Below are 15040 nucleotides of genomic sequence, written 5' to 3'. Positions count from 1 at the left end.
TGGAGACACAACTTCATATCATGATTATCATGTATACCAAGATTCAAAGAGATCGGTCGAAAAATGTAGGAGAAGATCTCCGGCCAAAATTCAAATCCTGAAATGATAAATAAATTTGACGGTCGTATAAAAAAAATAAAATTATCCAATCAATTTTTTTTCATTTTTTCAATCAGTGCACCATTTTAAAGTCATACAAAGTCAGAGAAAAACCAAGTATCTTTCTAAAGAAAAATTTGACAATTTGCAGTTTTTGTTTGGAAGATATCCTATATCAGAAAATTATGTTTCTAACGGAATTTGACTATTTTCAACCTTAGTAATAGGGAAATGGTGAAAATTAAGGAAAATCAACATTTATCAAAAAAACCTTCTTTTCAATAAGTGCAAATTTGCAGTATTGCACTGTTTCAAAGTGATACAAAGTCAGAGAAGATATATATATCCAAGTAACGTTTTGACAATTTGCAGTTTTTATAAAATGTGACTTTTTTCAGTATTATTAGTTTGTAAAGAAGATTTCAAGTATTTTCAGACTAAATATTTATCCGTAAAGTGGAATAAGTGTTAAGTTTGAAGATGTGTCAAGTTTGAAGATATATCAGAACATTTCATTTTTAGGGGAATTTGCCTATTTTCCACCTTAAGAATTGGGAAAATGATGAAATTTGAGAAAATAAACATTTTACCAAAATACACTTTTTTATCAATAAGCGCTAATTTGCAGTACTGCACTGTTTTAAAGTCATACAAAATCAGAGGTAGCAGAGTACAGTAGAAATGGCTTGACCCTAAAATTAAAAGGCATGTCTGGGATAAACATGGATAGCGGATTCATCCTACACACTACATTTTGAATACGGTTTTTTTAGAAGAATGTTTTTTTTTTCAAAAAGTGTTTTCCCCAGATTTGGGACTTGTGAAAACCATGGTTACCACATCAAAAAATGCCAAAAATTGCAAAAAAACATGATTTTTAACAACAATTTGACCCACGCAAGTAGTAATTCTTTTTTTGGAACCTGTCTTAAATTAAATATCACCTACTCGGTAACAGAAATACTCACGTTTTAGCATAGGTCGCTCAACTGGATTTTTCACAAAATAGACTACATGAAAAGCTAGCTTTTATTGTGTAGACACAGATTGGTAAATGGCCAAAAATGTAGTCTCAAGCCAAAGGGCCTGTTTACAGTAATGTTAATTCTCCATAGGAGCCTGCCCCCGTATAATTTCTTATCTAGCTCAACTACTGTTTTTTTCTTTTCCGAAGAATAATTTTAAACCTTTCCGACACCCAGATTTCATAATTTCAGTGAAAATGTATTTTTATAAAGTTGTCAATTTCAGCATCAAAGACATAAGTTCGTAAATAAAAGAAGGTTATCTCGAAATTGTAATTCGCAACATAGTATAAATTTCTTTTGATAAATATTTCCAAAACATCGTGTTTATTCATAAAACATAAAAAAAAAAAATTCTCGGATGAAAATGCACTTGCAGAGACACAATTATGAAGAAAAATGCCATAAAATTGCAATTTTCTCCCGTTATATAGTTTTGGATGCAAATTTCCATCAGAAAATCGGATAGAGCTTTACTTGTTTCATATGTGTACCAAAAATCAGCTAATTCCATGTGGTGGAACGTTCTCATATCGCCGCCTGAATGTGGTTGTAAATTGAAAGAAAAGGGGAAATGAGTAACAACCTTGTCTGAAACCCTATTATATAGCTTATTATATACAAACTTTTATATTGAATATCAGAGCGGATATTTTCATGACAGTTTTATGATGTGTAACGACTAAATAAACAGTATCGATATAAAGATTTACACTGAGGACACCCTGATACATGAATACTGTTCTATCTCAAGTTGTCCTCTTCTGAATTTTCTGATCGTGTGGCCTTGTACATTTATCCGTATCTTCTTGTCTTTGTCTATACGTTTACGGAATCATTGACTCGACGCTAGCTATTCTTGTCTCACTTTCCTTGTTTTATTGTCCCATCTCCAAAGCGTTGTGGCTCTGTCAGGGTTGGGACCCTGACTTGTCTCACTTTCTTTGTGCCTGCCGACCACGCCACATCGAATAGATAGATTATCCATATGAAATACTTTATTTTGTTCTAAGTAATCAATCAATTCTGCGCTTCTTGGAGGTATTGAATGTGATTTATTATATTGTCTTGTTATTTTGTGTAATTAGTTGTTCGTTATTTATCACACATTTTCGCATAATTGTACCAAACTACTAAGTATTAGCTGTTTACAGCAATCATCGGTGGCTTGCTATTTTGTTACTTTATCGACGCTTCATAAACCAATCGTTATTGTTTCAAGATGGAGGGTAAATGTGTTGGAGAAGGGTGTCAAGTATACTTCAAGAAACGTAGTGGCAATAAGAACAGAAGTGCACGCAATGTAAATAGTCCACAATATAAATGGCTCCTAGATACGCTGGTGCAACAAGGATTGATGTCAGCAAAGGAACAAGCACTTATTTGCCAGAAGTGCTACATGAAGTATCTTCGGAACAAAAATCAGCCTGAACCTGAACCCGAGCAGAACCAGGAAATAGAGGAAGAAGACGACTCCCCGTCCCATATCCTGCCGTTGCTGACCCTTCATGATCTTTTGAATGGATCATCTTCACACAAAAAATGCTGTCTCTGTCTTGTTACCTTTGCAAGAAATGGAACAAAATCATCAGTCTTACCAAAACGTGCAAGACATCACCTGATCTATTCACACAAACTGTGGTGTCCCACCTCATCCCGCGTCTGCTCCATTCACCTTATTGGTAACGACTTAGATCCGTCTACAGAGGTTGTCCTTGATGGTAGAGGTTCCTTGGAATCTCAGTTACCATCAAAATCGTCCGAAATCATTAATGACCTCCTAGAGGTGTCGCACGTCCTTTCACAGAACCAGTCTGCGTTTACAATAAGCTTTTCTTCTCTTGATGACTCGGCATGCATGGCCTGGACAGGTTGGTCCAAAGATCAGTTCCTCGAAATCCACTCGCACTGTTCCCCATATCTTTCATCTGGTATATATACCAAGACTACACACGATGCTCTATTACTGTTCTGGGTAAAACTGAAAACCGACATTTCCTGGAGTCAGTGTTCTTCTCTTTTTGGAATTTCCAAGTCAAGTGTGTCCAAAACTTTCCACTCCATAGTACAGGCATTAGACACATCGATAGTCCCACAATTTCTAGGTCCGGATCACTTGACAAGAGAACAGTTGCTCGGGCACAATACTGTCTTTTCAGAAGCATTTTTTGGAGATAAAGCCACTGCCATATTAGATGGCACCTATATTTATATCCAGAAAAGCTCCGACCACAAGCTCCAGAGAATGTCCTACTGTGGCCAGAAGAAGAGAAACTATCTCAAATTCATGAGCATCGCCTTACCAGATGGCTACATTCTGGACACAGTAGGACCATTCACTGGCAGCGAAAATGATGCTACAATTACAAAAAAAGTCATGGACAAGCTAGTTACTTGGCTACAACCAGACGACAACGTTGTCGTTGACCGAGGTTTTAGAGATGTCCTACCAGTTCTCGAAGCCTCTGGCCTCAATGCTAGCATGCCGTCATACCTGAAACCCGGTCAAAGTCAACATTCTGACGTCCAAGCAAATCTTGACAGAACTATCACCAAATCGAGGTGGATTGTGGAATCCTATCATGGTCGTCTGAAACACTGGACGTTCTTCCGAACGCAATTGGTGTCTAACAGCTTTATCAATGTCATCGAGGCTTTGCTTCGAACCGTCACAGCCTGTCTGAATGGTATTAGAGGACCGATCTACCAGAGATCTCCAGAGAGAGATGCCAAAGATAGGCTAATGGCTGAACGTATGAAGGACCGTTTGACAACACCGAATGGTTTAGCTCAGAGAGTCAAGACAGATCCGGATCTATCTAGACGGGCAAGGTCCGAGTTTGTCAAGATGGATGCATCTTCCGTACTGTTTCCCCGTCTCGATCTTGATTACTTGAGAACCATTACGTGTGGAACGTATCAGATATCTCTGGCTCCTGGTTACATCGCCGAACATTTAAGTGATGACGGAGACTATGAGGTGTGGCTTTACCAGCACTCCCCAGACCTTCTCCGATGTCAAATACATTCTCGACACAAAAGCCAAACGAAATATAACGTTTGGATACGGTTCACCGTTTCACCCGATGTTGAGGCCCCAATAAAGGACTACTACTGCCAGTGCCCAGTTGGAGAGAGAACGATGGGAATGTGTGCGCACATCTCCAGTATCTTGTACTACCTTGGGTATTACAGGACGCTGGAAAACCCTCGACCATTACAACCACAGGTAAAGAAATTCCGACAAAACTTGAAATAGTTTTCCATGCGGCAACGGAGTGCATATGTCGAAAGTATGTTTGGGGCTCGATATGAAAGATCCCCGTTACCATGTGACTAACCAAACTTATAAATATAGGTATTATACAATCGCCCGTAGCTATGAACACTCCCGTAAATGCGAAAACCAACCAAAATCATAAGGAACACGTTTTGTTTGTTGTTCTGTCTATTTGTCAGCCAATGTCTTCAACCACGGGGACTTGTGAAGTAGCCATCTTGGATTTTTTTTATGAAAAAGTGTTTCTCTCACTTTTTTTCATATCTGTGTACATATTCTCAACATACCGAGCAAATACTCTCGTTTTTTTGTTAATTATCTAAAGAAAGTCGAAAATCGGCAATTCAACCATAGGCTAATTCAACCCAACATTTGAAAATGTTCCACCACTTACATTTTGATGATTTTTCCTCTCATCAATAGCATATTACGTACTGTTTAATAGGATAAAAATTGGTTTGCATCCAACGCCCATAAAAGGGTGTATTCTCTAAAAAACACAGTTTTTGTGTCTAAAATGTTATCATCGAAAATGGCATTTTTGAGATTGTTTCTTCCATAAAACAGCCAAATGGCGCGATGGAAACATGATTTTTTGTCACAATCATGCCATGAATGTATTCTTTACGGTGACCATCATTTGATTAGATTTTCATTAATATTTTACATAACATGCACATTTTATCAACACTTAGACAGCTTCTGAAAGGTACAACTTTGAGGAGCCATAAAAAACAAACCAAGTGACCTAAATCTTTATACTTTATAGATTTGTGACCACAACGGCATGGGCAATGCACCACCAACAGGAAATTTGAATCAGAGAAGGGGCCGTTTTGGAAACCGGCCCTTTGATTTGTTTTTTTAAATGTGAAGCCCACATAGTCCAATTCATTACGTATATGCCAATTTTAGAGCTGATATTTTTTTTAAATGTTGATACATGTTATATTACAGGTTCATTGTATAAAATATCACCCATGGCCATTGTACGCTACTGTATACTACTACCTTATACTACTACCTTTCTTTTTCCCAAAATTTTATTAAAACCTTTATGTCTGGAAAATGACACAATGAACAAAATGATGTATCCGTTTCTTTTCTCCCTTCAATAGTGACCGAGTAATATGAATTCTCCTGAGAGGTGAAATTTTACCAATTCTGCTCTCAAACTACCAACAAAGGGAGGTAATCTGAAAAATGAAAACTTGTATAGGTTTGTAGTTTTCATGAATAAAGTTTCATTTTGGGTGAAATATGATGCTTGAAGATCATGTGCATGTGAAAAACAAAACATTACAGTGATACTATGATGTTTCTGTCTTGTTTGATGACTTCCTAGTTATTGTGATGTCATCATAACTATGACGTCATCAATGGGCATCTATGACATTATCGAGGCTCACTGATAGTGATATCAAAATGAATACAAGGGAAAAAAAATATTTTCCCCAGCTGTAATTATGGAAATAAAATTTATTGACATGATTGACTTTGATAATTTAATCTGTATGCTGAATCAAGTGGAAATAAAACATATAAAATAGTGTTATTAGAATGAAAACAGATATTTTACCCATTTTCAATAAATACAACTTTATGTATTAGTTACCATGGATACCAGGTGCTGAACTGAGTAAAACAGACTGAAATCTAGTCTGAATGCATCAGGAGATAGCCTGTGAATTATTTTTGTTTGGTATCAACTTTACACAATTGACACATATGTGATGAATTGTGAAGTGCCTGTGAAAAGGGCAAGTAATTACCCCCCTTTATTCATCCCACAGGTGACCTATATATTGACCTTTATATGTAACTTTTTTAAAGTTTTTGTGTAGTTTTAAGCAACAATGAATGAAAGTGAAGCTGAATCAAGCATGAAAGGGCATTTTTTCAGAAAAAAAATAAATGTCTTATGTGTCATATAATAATAAAAGTGTAACCTTCTTCAACCCCCACCAACTTATCTAGATGTGTAGTAACACATCAACAGATCAATAAACTACTTATTCTGTTAATACCGGGACACCTCTTAATTCAGACCAAATTCGCTATCCACTAAGCTATTGAACTCTTTCATTTCATATAACCACGGAATAAGACTATCTAAGTCCGTGATATAACTTAATATTAATAGACGGTAGGAGGGGGGGGGGGGGGGGGGGGGGGGTAGAAGTATAGTAAATATCTAATACAAGCGCTGTGATCAGATATATGTCATTAGGTTACGAATTCAAGGTCATGAGGTACAGTACTGGGGATGTTTCCTACCATGGTTAAGGTTTTTAGTTTAACTTTGATATGATATGTCGGCAATGAGCAACATCGTTATATTATCAGTCATGTTGTTGATTAAAACAGGTTTCAAACTCGCTGATTTCTATATATCTTATATGGTCATGGGAGGAACTTCCGGATTGTGGCCACCTACATAGGCCTATATGTAGTCTGAAAATCTAAACAATCAAAAAAAGTCAATACAGATAAGACATTAACTACATAATATCGTTAAAAACTGACCTTTGTAGCTGTTGACGTGATCGGCTGTGTAGTTCCTGGTAGGCCTAATAGACGAATCAACATTTCGCCGTCGCCATCTTGAATTTTTGGAAGCACAAGCGGCCCCGAAAAAAAAATCAGTGAAAAACCGGGAAAATTCGGTTAAACAAAATCCCAACAGGCGAAATTTTAATATAGAAAATCAACACAAAAACGGAGATATATCGACGGTTCCTAATGACAGCCGATATGTTACTCTCTTGGAAACGTGTTTGAAAACACGGATTATATGTGTATTTTAAACATTTGTAACGAATCCCTGTGCATGAATATAAACTTAAAAAATGACTGAAGTTGACAAATGACAAATGTTTTGTTTCTTATTTGTAAAAAGAAAAGAAGTAATCAGGAGTTAATTTATTATGCATCTTATACAATAGTTGAAGTTTCCTCCGTTTTCTGCGATTAGATAAAGTTTCAAGACTAGTTTCGTAACATAAAGTATTAATAGGTTATGAAGGAAGTCCTAATATAATACGAGCTAGCTGCTTCACGTTGGGCTTTTTCCGATTCAAAAATAGTGCAACCGTCCAAAAACTCACAACTATATTCTAAAATTATATAAACCTGAATAGTGATGTTGACCTCGACTTCGTCTCGGTTAATATCGCTTTATCAGGTGCATATAACCATACATTCACCTCAACAAAAGTCCATAATTGATAAATCGGAAGAACAATATGTACAACATTTGAATACAATAAAGGAGTGTTTCTAGCAGACGTAATCGGGTTTTCTCACTGTGTTTAAATTCCTACAAAACAGTCTCTGAATCTTTTGCCATGACAACATTTTCAGTATTTTCTTTTATTACACTAGACTGACGCAAAAAGTATGGCTTCAATAATCTGACGCGTAAATTTAAATAAAAATAACTTCAGGACGAAATGAAATTCGTCCTCGTTATCACAATTATCGCATAATGTACACATCCTATTTGAGCTAGCTACTCTATTTTTCTTCTTTCTATAATCAGCTTATGTGGGGAAAAAACATACGTTAATAGTTTTCTGACAATTTTGGGCCGATAACTTCTATTAAGTGAACTGAAAATTCTGAATTATTTACTAAGTGTTGAAAGAATTTAGTAAACTTGAAAACATTTCTTGCCTTGCATATGTATTTCATCAAATTTGTGTTCTATCAACCTATACACGATCTTATTTAACTAGTTATTTTATTCAATAACGATCCTAGTATTATCATATTTAATTTCGATTGTATTACTAATGATCCATACATCAATATTTTATATCATCTCCCTATAATTTATTTCAATTAATAATTATATAAAAAAAATCTTGATTATAAAACTTCGAACCAGGTCGCTGCATTTGGTTGTGTGACGCAATGGATAGCGTACTCGCAAATACCAAGACTGTCGGGGTTCGATTCCCCGATTGGACGTGACAAAGTATGGGATTATCTGCCGCCCGACCACGTGGGGGTTTTCTTCGGGTTCTCAAGTCTCCTGCAACCTTCAGATCTCCGAGTGCTAACATCCGTTCCAGCAAAAGTGATTAATATAAGATTATATAACTTGATTCATGACTGTTGTAAAATAAATAAAGTTCATACTAAAATAATGATGACATCATCATAACGACTTATGTTGTTATTCAACAAAAACGGCTATGTACAAGAACTTTCCGATCCCGCTTCTTAACAACAAACGTCCAAATCGTCCTAGCCATAGCAACGGGTTAAAGAAAAAAATCGTCTGCCAAATCTCAATCCCGTAAACGTTTATGTTTATATGAGAAAAACATATCAAACATAAAAATACATATTGCAAAGCTCCAATAGATTGGATGAGCTTCTCTATGGTACAACAGCTACATGTATAAGTAACAGTTAACACAACTGTAGTTCTATACAAGGAGTGCTGCAACTGCAGGGCAAAACCAAAACCGAAATCTGGAACGACACAGGAATTATCAAGGTGCTTTACAGAAATTTCACAGTTTATCTAACAGGAACTATATAATACCACATGAATTTTATAAGAACAAATAGGAACTCGGCAGTGCAGAATGTCAAACAGGAATTACTAACTTCCGATTCACAGAAACTGACAGCAACTATTCAGGAGCCTTGTAGGAATTAAAAGAAACTTTAATTCCATCAAAGTGAATCTATCTAACCTTGACTTTACAGGAACTACACAGAATCACCACTGGAAATTAAACAAAATATTCATAATCTGTTCAACGTTTCAAACAACATATAACCACCATACTAATCTAAGTAAAACAATGTTTATTGACGTAGTAACACCTATTAATTGTGGATTGTGAAAAAATTAAAGAATGACTTTTGAATTCTATATCTAAAACAATTTCTGTTAAAACGTTGGACTGTAAGTTATTTGTGGTTAATGCGTTCGCTACAAGATGATATGGTCATTCTAGATTTATATCATAGCTCTTTCACATCTGATTATAACATTAATTTCAAATATGATTAATTTTCTTTAACTCAAAACAAATGAATCGGATTTGAGAGTTTTGTTTTGTGTTCCGATTTTGTGCGAGAAACAGCGCGTGACTTAAGTTGTGCTTCTATTGCTTTTCTAGGCATTAACCGAGATGTCGATTACAACAGAAAGTTTTGAATTGAAGGGGAACATAGATCCTAATTGCACTTTTTATACATTAAAAGCGCAGACAAAATTAGCGCATCATAAAGTTTGTCAGCGTCACCTATGGCAGTTATAAAACCAAAAGTGTTAATCAAGGTCACATGGCCCTCGTTTTCACATATTATTGGTTAAGATATGTTTGCGGTGATTTGTGGTTTAGCAAGTTAAAAAACATCTTACTCAACAAAAGAATTTTAACTCTGCATGACATAGGTATATGAATGAACTTAGCATTTGGATGTGCCATTGGCATTTAAACAATGAACTGCACACATGTGCCAGACCTATTGGTAAACTGCCATATGTCTCGCAGACAAACTCAATGGTGCGTTAATTTTCAGATATATATTCAGTACTATGATGTAAACAAGTCATAACATTTATTTTAATTCAAAACAAGAAATAAAGAAGGAAATGATGACTTACTTACAGCTGATGGCTTAATTAGTTGATTACTTACGTACAGCTGACGACCAACTGACAGCTGATGACTTACTTACAGCTGATGACTTACTTACATCTGATGACTTACTTACATCTGATGGGTTATTCAGTTGATGACTTACTTACAGTTGAGGACTTACTTACAGTTGAGGACTTACTGACATCCGATGACTTTACTGACAGCTGATGACTTACTTAGTTGATGACTTACTTACTGCTGATGACTTACTTACACCTGATGCTTAACTTACATCTGATGGGTTACTCAGTTGATGACTTACAGTTGATGACTTACTTACAGCTGATGACTTACTTACAGCCGATGGGTTACTCAGTTGATGACTTACTGACAGCTGATGACTTACTTATAGCTGATGACTTACTCACAGATGATGGCGTACTTAGTTGGTGATTTACTTATAGTTGATTACTTACTTCCAGCTGGTGGATTATTTAGATTGATGACTTTCTTATAGCTGATGGCGTACAGACAGCCGATTACTTACTTAGCTGATTACTAACTTACTGCTGATGACTTACTTACTGCTGATGACTTACTTACAGCTGATGACTTACTTACACCTGATGACTAACTTACAGATGATGGCTTACTGACAGCTGATGAATTTACTGACAGCTGATGGCTTATTGACAGCTGATGACTTACTTATAGCTGATGACTTACTCACATATGATGGCGTACTTAGTAAGTGATTTACTTATAGTTGATTACTTACTTCCAGCTGGTGGATTATTAAGGTTGATGACTTTCTTATAGCTGATGGCGTACAGACAGCCGATTACTAACTTAGTTGATGACTTACTGACAGCTGATGGCTTACTTACAGCTGATGGCTTACTTACAGCTGATGGCTTACTTAGTTGATGACTTACTGACAGCCGATGACTTACTGACGGTTGATGACTTACATAGTTGATTACGTACTTACTGCTGATGACGTACATGCAGCTGATGACTTCATTACAGATGATGGCTTACTGACAGCTGATGAATTACTTACGGCTGATGGCTTACTTATAGCTGATTACTTATTCACAGCTGATGGCTTACTTAGTTGATGACTTACTTACAGCTGATGTCTTACTGACAGCTGATTTCTTACTGACAGCTGATGTCTTACTGACAGCTGATGACTTACTGATAGCTCATGGCTTACTTAGTTGAAGACTTGTATATGGTTGATGACTTACTTACAGCTGGTGGATTATTAAGGTTGATGACCTTCTTATAGCTGATGGTTTACTGATAGCTGATGACTTACTTAGTTGACTACTTACTGACAGATAAAGACTTACTTACACTTGATGATTTACTTACGGCTAATGACTTACTTACTGCAGATGACTTACATACAGCTGATGACTTACTTACGGCTGATGGCTAACTGACAGCCGATGACTTACGTACAGCTGATGACTTAATTACAGCTGGTGGCTTACTAAGTTGATGACCTTCTTATAGCTGTTGGCGTACTAACAGCTGATGACTTACTTAACGCTGATGGCTTACTGACAGCTGGTGACTTACTTAGTTGATGACCTTCTGACAGCTGATGTTTTACTTAGTTGACGACCAACTTTCAGCTGATGACTTACTTACAGCCGATGACTTACTTACAGCTGATAGTATTTGTTTGAGACAAGTTTAGCTCCAGTAGGTCTCTGAGACATCTTCAGATGGTTGACAATCGTAACTGGTTGACAATCGTAGCTGGATGTTTCGACCTTCTAATTACTACACCCTAAAGTCAGTTGGTCTTCAGTAATGATCAGTCACGTACATGTGTGCGCTGATACTTGAACTGCGTACTGACAGCTAATGACTAACTTAGTTGATGACTTATTTAGTTGATGACTTACTTACAGCTGATTACTTACTAACAGCTGATAGTCTTTGTCTCAAAACAAGTTGACTCCAGTAGGTCTCTGAGAAATCTTCAGATGGTTGACAATCGAAACTGTATGTTTCGACCTTCTAATTACTTCATCCTACAGTTAGTTGGTATACAGTAATGATCAGTCACGTATGAGTGTGTGCTGATACTTGAACTGCTAAATGACAGCTAATAACTTACTTAGTTAATGACTTACTTATAGCGGATGGCTTACTTAGTTGATGACTTAATTACAGCTGATGACTTACTTAGTTGATGACCTACTTACAGCTGATGACTTACTTACAGCTGATAGCCTTTGTTTTAGACAAGTTTGGCTCCAATAGGTCTGTGAGACATCCTCAGATAATTGACAATCGTTACTGGATGTTTCGACCTTCCTAAAGTTAGTTGGTCTACAGTCATGATCAGTCACGTACGTGAGTGTGCTGATACTTGACCTGGTATATTTTACTCTTTGCGATAACCAGTCCGATATAAACTTTAGATTGTTACCTCACTGACGCAAACACCTTTCACAAAAGTCATCAAATTAAAATACACTATTCTGTCTTGACATATCTAAGAGTTCTCATATGCAGATTTTCCTCCACCACCAAACCATGACCATAGCGCTGTTAAAAAGGACGTAAAATACAAACAAACAAATGTATCAAACAGCTTTACTAAAGTATGGCATTTTGATTTCATATTTTGACATCAATATTACCTTTCAGCGTTGCTTATTTCATATTTTTACACTTTGTGTTATTCAGACAAATGTTAAATTTAGTAGGGCAGATTAACTCGGACAATTGCTTTGATCTAACGTTAAATCATTATTGATTTTAAAAATAATTCCGAGATAAATAAACTGTTCCACTACCTCTACTTTTGTTTCCGTCATAGAACCATGTCTCCTCATTTCGTAAATTACCTCCATTTCTAACGACAACAATTTTAGCCTTACCCAGCACAATATTTTAAGCAACGGGTTACTTCTTTCATATTTTATTTGTTGTTATAAATGTCATGTTAAGAAATGTCAAGAAATATTTAATATCGTGAATGTATAACAGTGTGGAGAATTTCATTGTTAGACAAACAAACAAACTGGCAAAAGTCATAGATCTGAGTTATTCATTCAGTGCCTGTTTGTTCAAGTCCAACCGATCTGTTATTGATGATTTCTCACGTTCGTTTTTATTTGGTCGATGGAAATTATTGTACAACCCTTTTGATTGTATATACCTAATATGAGAGTTGAAATATCAGTTCGGGGGCCATTTATACCGTTATTATGACCCACCACCTAGGGATGCTTATACTTGTAGAAGAAGTTGTTGTAACTGTTGACATGCGGCAGACGGACGCCATAGTACGGCAGACGGTGACCTTGATAATTCGGACAGAAGTAAATACGAACTGATTGTGAAAATCTGGATCACAGGGTGCTCAACTGCCCATAACCAGAACTAACTTATTTGGTTCTTTTGATAGACCAATTATCATCTTGTAGTAAAGACGACATGTTATTTAAGAATGAACTACACTCTTGAGAACCAGACGGGTTGTGAAGTCAGAAATTTACATGTGTTCGTTTGGAAAATCGACATAAAATTACTACCATCTCTAATAGTTGAATATACAGCGTGAGTTAAAAAAAACCATAAAATATCTTAAGTCGTATATCCAAGTAATTTATTTCGTGCAGAATGTTCCATTCAAAGTGATACATTATTGATGATAGTTAGTATGACCTTAGTTAGTATTATTGATGATACCGGCCTATGACATTAGTTAGTATTATTGATGATACCGGCCTATGACCTTTGTTAGTGCTATTGATGACACCGACCTATGACCTTAGTTAGTATTATTGATGATATCTTACTTTCGTTTTAACTTTTTATAATAGCATACCATTGATCAGTCCAATAATCATGATATCATCCAGAGGGGCCATAGGTCACGAAAGCTGATGTCAGATTCGATGGCTTTTAAGGGGTATTTTATCAAAATATGCTAGATGATATCATTTCTTCTAATAAACACATTGGATACATCATAATCATGTGGAGGTAAGTAACTTGCGACATTGACTCGATGTAACTATTTGTAGAAACACCAGGTCAATATTCCTTTTATGACGTTACTTAAATGTTTAAATCAAAAAGCTCTGTTAAACATAATAATTTCATATTTAATATAACAAAAGAGACATTTTACTAGAATGAATATGCGTTAAATAAACCTGAAAAATGATATCAACCACTACTTCGTCTCGGTCAATATCGCTTTTTCAGGCTCATATGACCACGTATTCACCTCAACAAAAGTCTATAATTGATAAATGTATGTTAGCTAATACGCAGCAAATCAGAAATAACAATATGAACAACAGTGATGACCCAGCTGGACAGTATACACATCCCTGACATGCATTACACAATGTCCATCATATTCCAGGAAACAAGCCTTTTCAGTAACCACCTCAATCATTTTTGTCCGTATTTCCCTTCTTATAGGTATCAGGTGGGTCAGTACTGTCATGTTAACAATGAATTTAAACAGGCTTGGTCGGAAAGACACAAAATTTTGAAACAATTTCATCGGATATTGACATTAAAACAGTTAACACATCACATGTAGTAACTCTATCTCAAAGTAATATATTAATTGAATGAAACTGTGGAAATGTTTCAAAATTAATAATATCAGTTGATATTAGTATAGGCTAATAATGCTTCCATTTTTTCAGCCTTATCTGATCAAATTCAGATTGTATTACTTACAATTCGTAAATCACTATTTGATATTCTCTCCCTATAACATATTCCAGTATACAATTGTCTGTTTCTTTCATTTAAATTAAGTATTCCTATATTTACACTTTTCTCGCTATAAACATTGGAAAAAACTACTTGTGTTTTCTCCGGGAACTCCAGTTTCCTTCTAAATTAAGACCCCCGAGTTAAAACATCCGGACCAACATGTATAACTTGATCATAACTTTCGTAAAATAAATCAAGTTTAGACTTCATAATAATGACATCATCATTTATACCTTGTAATTATTTAATAATAGGGG

At 35.8% G+C, this 15040-nt stretch overlaps 1 protein-coding gene across 1 annotated transcript in view; it reads right to left on the bottom strand.

Moving 5' to 3' along the window:
* LOC110454221 overlaps positions 1-7010 on the bottom strand; it is a 33903-nt gene extending 26893 nt beyond the window's left edge. The window contains exon 1 of the mRNA XM_021503627.1: positions 6931-7010. The gene's annotated coding sequence lies outside the window, so the exon portion shown is untranslated. The remainder of the gene's footprint in view (positions 1-6930) is intronic.
* Positions 7011-15040: the final 8030 nt, after the last annotated feature.

This window comes from Mizuhopecten yessoensis, unplaced genomic scaffold (genome assembly GCF_002113885.1).
Source record: "Mizuhopecten yessoensis strain PY_sf001 unplaced genomic scaffold, ASM211388v2 scaffold7725, whole genome shotgun sequence".
NCBI lineage: Eukaryota > Metazoa > Mollusca > Bivalvia > Pectinida > Pectinidae > Mizuhopecten > Mizuhopecten yessoensis.
This window is presented reverse-complemented; position numbering and strand designations above follow the sequence as displayed.